Raw genomic sequence first — 6,028 nt, 5'->3', positions numbered from 1 at the left:
TCCTTATGCTTTATCCTTCTGGGAGTATAAACCAAAATTGTTTTCGGGGAGCAGAAGGCAATGGTTCTGGCTTCTGTAATTGCTTCTCCATTGGACCTGGACTTTGGCAGGTGGATCCATACCCCCAGCCTGTTTGTTTCCCTAGTGGGGTAGGGCTCAGGAGAGGTGAGGCTTCAGGACACATTGGTGATGTCATCTGTCAATAGAAGACCTCTTTTCTATAGTAAGCCTTGTAACCTCTCTATTCTTCTATTGTTCAGTAAAATTGATAAATCATCAAGTTCCACATCAGAGGATAATAGAGGGAATTGAGAGATCTCAGAATGAGGAAGTGACCATTACCACTCCTGACCTTTACTGGGGTTTTGGTCACAGACCTTGGAATGAAGGATTAATATTTATAGCTTGATACTTGCAAACAAAATAATAATATATGACTAAATCACAACAACAAAGCCCCATTGCACTATGGGACAAACCACTCTTCCTGCTCTGCAAAATTACCCATTAAAGATCCCCCTTCACCACCTATAAAAATCTTCTGGTCTGTGGGACACAGTAGAGCCCAAACTCATATGCACTGACACAGATCTGAGTCTCTTGTCTGCTGGTCATTCTCAGTTTTCATCCCAATAAGGTATCTCAGAGCCTGTCTCCCTGTAAGTTTTCTACCAGAATTCAATAAAGTCACATCTACAGGACACTTATTAAATGACTAGAGTTGTGTAGTAACATAGTTGAAAATCATCACCAGAGTGTATGCCTGGGTCTCATAATCACAGGGTAACATGTTGGAAAAAAATATTCAACTGCTAAACTCAGGGTCACAAGAGGCTCTGCACTGGCTGCACTTAGATCACCCTGTAAGACAAACTCATGTATCTTCTGGACAAGTGAGAAGTGGGTCCTATTTGTGCAAAGACTGAGAATCTATGAAGGCAGGTTCTAGTAGGGAGGAGAATACATTTCTTACCTCTAGCTGTAAGGTCAAGGAACAGCACAAGGGCCTCGTGTCCCAGAAGTCTTTGTAGCACTACATAGGCGGTCTTCTCTTTCCTTGCATGGGACTCCTCTTCTCTGACACAGTCAGGATAAAGCCATTTCTCATAGACACATGAGGACAATGAAAAGCTGGGGGCTGAGGGTTTGGGGAATTTCAGAGCTTTGTGGCCACTGCTTGGGGATACGTAGAGTCTCTAAACCCCACTCAGCACCTTATTTCTAGAAATAGACTTAGGATCACACAGAGGGGCATTTATTTAGTAACTTCTAGCAAACCCCTTCTCAGAAGTAAGGCACCACTTTTACTGGTACTGGTGTAACCTGTGTTCTTTAATCAACTGTGATATTAAGTAACAAGAAATCTCAAATGGAGGTAAGGTCAACGTTGTTTCTTTTCTCTAAAGGAGTTTCATGGGGACATTGAAGCCCAGATAGAGAGGTTCTATCAAAGAACTTTATCTCAGACTTGCTTCTGTAAATGAGGGCATTTTCTAGTATGATTTGACCCCAACTCCCTCCCTATAGGGATTCAGGGGCAGGGACCTGTTCTCATGCCTGTACTGACATTCTTCCTAGAAGGATAGAAAGAGCTTGGTACTTCTTATTTCCAGGTGAAGTAATGAGTGCACTTCCATGTTTATTCATTTCACTCTTTTCCTGTCCCATTGGGGCTGTTATGTTCATTTGCTGGGGGTTTGCAATTAGATGGTACAAGAATGTCTTTGAGCTCTTCAGTATAATGACTCATTATATAAATTAAGTTCTCTCAATATTTATTTTGACGCCAAAGATAGACTTTCGTCTCTAATTCCTCCTTTATGCTTGTGGAGACTGATTTCTTTGTCTCTTAGGGTAAGAGTCCCATGGACCCTGTTAAGCTATCGTTACAGGGAGATAGTTGTCTCCCAGAGGAGAAATCATTTCTCCGAATAATGCCTACATATTTTTACTTTCTTTCTTTGATGTTTTAATATTTATTTATTTATTCCCTTTTGTTGCCCTGGTTTTTTTATTGTTGTAGTTATTATTGTTCTCGTTGGATAGGGCAGAGAGAAATGGAGAGAGGACAGAGAGAGGAAGAGAAAGATAGACATCTGCAGACCTGCTTCACCGCTTGTGAAGCGACTCTCTGCAGGTAGGGGGAGCCGAAGGCTTGAACTGGGATCCTTATGCCAGTCCTTGCACTTTGCTCCCCCTGCGCTTAACCTACTGTGCTACCGCCCGACTCCATCTTTCTTTGGTTTTTATTATTCATAATTTTTTTTATTGTCACCAGGATGAATGCTGTGGCTCTAAGTCTACATAATCCTGTCCACCAATCCTGTCTGCCATTGACTTCTTTAAAACTATTTATTAATTACTTATTATATTTATAAAGACACAGAGAAATAATAATTAATAATCTGATGATATTCCATTAAGTATATCAAAACTTATTTTAACTTTATTTCATTTGATAAAACAGAGAGAAATTGAGGAGTGACAGAGAGAGAGAGAAACACCTGCAGCCCTGCTTCACCACTTATGAAGCTTCCCCCTGCAGGTAGGGACTGGGGGCTTGAACCTGGGTCCTTGTGCACTGCAGTGTGTGCGCTTAACCAAGTGCACCACCACCCGGCCCCTAAAAACTTCTTTATTGAGTCATCCACCCAAGGTCTTTAGGTTGTCTTCATGTCTGGCAGTCATTAATAATATTGCATCATGGATGGAGCTTGAAGGAATTGTGTTAAGTGAGATAAGCCAGAGAGAGAACGATGAATATGGGATGATCTCACTCAAAGCTAGACGTTGAGAAATAAGAAGAAGGAAACACAAAGCAGAACTTGGACTGGGTTTGGTGTATTGCACAAAAGTAAAGGACTCTGGGAGGGAGAAAGGGGGGTCTTGCAGGTCCTGGTACATAATGGTGGAGGAAGAACGAGGCTGGGGCTGAGAGTGTTTTGCAGAAAACCAAGAAACGTTACACATGTACCAATAACTGTATTTACTGCACACCATTAATCCTCCCTAACAAAATATTTTAAAAAGATAATGCTGGTGAATATAAGAGCAAATATATCTTTTCAAATTAGTGCATTCATACTCTTTGTATAAACATTTAGGCATGGTATTGCCTAACAGTATGGCATTGACATTTTTCTTTTCTTTTATTATTACTTATTTATTCATTTATTTTTTGCCTCAGGCTTATGATTGGGACTCAGTGCCTGCACTAAGAATCCACTGTTCCTGGAGGCCATTTTTTTTCCTTTTGTTGCCCTTATCATTTATCATTGTTGTTATTATTATTGTTGCTGTTATTGCTTTCATTGTTGTTGGATAGGACAGAGAAATCTAGAGAGGAGGGGAAGACAGACCTACTTCACTGCCTGTGAAGTGACTCCCTTACAGGTGGGAAGCCAGGGGCTTGAACCGGGATCCCTCTGCTGGTCCTTGCTCTTCATGTCCTATGCACTTAACCCGCTGCACCACCACCTGGCCCCCTCAATTTTTGTTTTCTTAAGGAATCTCAGTGTCATGTTTTCAGTGATGACTTACGCATCCGGAAATAATTATTGAGCATTCCTTTTGCTCCATGTCCTTTACTGACATCGTTGACTCCAATCTTTGAATATAGACAGTTGTAATTAGTGTGAGCTAGTGTCTCATTTGGTGTTTATTTACATTCCTCTAATCCTAAGGAATTTAAGTATTTTATCACAGCTTATGGGTCATGTATATGTGTTCTTTGGAAAGTGCTTTTTGTTCCTATGTTAAATATACATTTCTTTCTTCTTTCATATCATTAATAATAAGATTCAGATTTACTAGATACTGTGGGCAGATAAACTTAGGTCCAGCTGCTCCACGGGGGAGAGGATAAGTACATTTAAATAAAAAAACTTCTATTTGTCCAATTTGTATCATTTTTTCCCTTTATTGTGGAAAACATGCTATGTTTTATTGATTAAATGTTCTGTAATTTCAAGAAAAGCTAAGCGATTACAGAAAAATACATCTTATTCACCAATCTCCTGACAGAGCTAACATAGTCACTTGACGCTTCTCATTCAAACATATATACTTAGTTCCAGGTGTGGACAATATGGTAACACACCATCAATGAGGAATTTCCATTAAATGAAAGTTCCTTAAAGGAGGATGGCAGGTGCTGGCATGCCCAGAGTTCACGTTACCTTGCATGAGGGACCTGGGTTTAAATCCCAATCTCCACATGCAGGGGGTGGGGAAAGCTTCATGAATGGTTTGACAGTGCTATATATGTCCTTCTTTCTTCCCTGTTCTCCCTTACCCCTTTTAATTTTCTCTCTCTAGCAGAAAAAAAATGGTTGGCAGGGGTAGAATTGCCCTATGGGCAGAAAACCTCAGTGATATCCTTGCTGGCAAATAAATAGATAAATCAAGAGAAAGGAAAGAAAGAGAGAAAGAAAGAAAGAGAGAGAGAGAAAGAAAGAAAGAGAGAGAGAGAATGAAAGGAAGGGAGAAAGAAAGTCAGTTAGAGATGGAGTACTTGCAGGTGACAATTTAAAATAATATATGGATGTGGAAATAGTATAAACATTATCAAAAGGCATTCATAGCTGAGGCTCTGAAGGTCCCAAGTTCAATCCCCCCAACATCACTGCAAATCAGATTTATTCACAAAGTAATAAATCTCTCACGTAAGAGTAAAATACAATGAAAATAAAACATTTATATATAATCTACAACGAAAATAAAACATTTATATATAATATGTGCCTCTCATTGGTCCTTACTATCTCCAATCAAAGAACTACATCATAGTATCAAATCTTGAGGCTGGGGGGGTGCAGGAGATGGCTGAGTGTGCACATTACCAGATGATTGTGGCATTACCATGTGCAAGGACCCAGATTTGAACCTTCACTCCCCACTTGCAGTGAGGACATTCCATGAGTATCCAGGTAGTCTGCAGGTGTCTGTCTTTGTCTTTCCTTCTCTACCTCCCTGTCCCCTCTCAATTTCTCTCTATTCTATCAAATAAAGTAGAAAAAAATGGAAAAAATGGCACTAGGGACTGGTGGATTCATAGTACAGGCGCTGAGCCCTAGTGACAGCATTAGTGGTAATAATAATAATGATGATGATAATAATAATAACAATAACCCCCTAAATAAATTTCTTAAACATATTATTTTCAATCATAAGAATAAATTAAGAATTCTTCTATTTCACCAAATTGCATATATTAAAGGATGATACACTAATGGGGATATTCAGAACACCTGGCAAGAGGGGTATTGCAAGTGTTACCTCCAAGCACTTAATAGGTAGAGTTAGGGACAGCTAAGAGGTACTGGTATCCTATGAGCTACAGGTGAATGAACTTGAATGGCACTGACAGGACATTGGAAGGCCTATCTGGAACTTAGTGCAGTTGGCTTAACTGGCCAAGTGTTCCCTGTACCATCGTCCCCTACACCTTCATCACAGAGAATAGAAGAGAACCAGAGGTCAAGATGTCCTATAGCTGCATGGGTACCTATTCCTTCTATCTGATTCTCTCTCTCTCTTTTTTTAAAATTTTTTTTAATATTTATTTATTTTCCCTTTTGTTGCCCTTGTTGTTTAACATTGCTGTGGTTATTGATGTCATCATTGTTGTTGGCTAGGACAGAGAGAAATGGAGAGAGGAGGGGAAGACAGAGAGGGGGAGAGAAAGATAGACACCTGCAGACCTGCTTCACCGCCTGTGAAGCGACTCCCTTGCCGGTGGGGAGCTGGGGGCTCGAACCGGGATCCTTACGCCAGTCCTTATTCTCAAATCAAAGAACACGGATGTGCACATGAGAGCACAGTAACTAAAGGTTAAGTATAACAGGACAGGGAGAGGGAGCCAAGGGTCTGAGAAACCAGTGTGCCTGTGGGCATAGTTCAGCGGTTCACAGCAACTGACCCCAACCTTGGAACCACTATAAGACTCAGAGAGCTGGCTAACTCAGGAGTTTCTCACTCTTGAGGGCCTGCAGTTCTCCCTCCCCTATACCCACCCCTATTTCTGTAC

This window comes from Erinaceus europaeus, chromosome 8 (genome assembly GCF_950295315.1).
Source record: "Erinaceus europaeus chromosome 8, mEriEur2.1, whole genome shotgun sequence".
Taxonomy (NCBI): Eukaryota; Metazoa; Chordata; class Mammalia; order Eulipotyphla; family Erinaceidae; genus Erinaceus; species Erinaceus europaeus.
The sequence above is the reverse complement of the archived record's forward strand: the minus strand, read 5'-3'. Positions refer to the sequence as shown.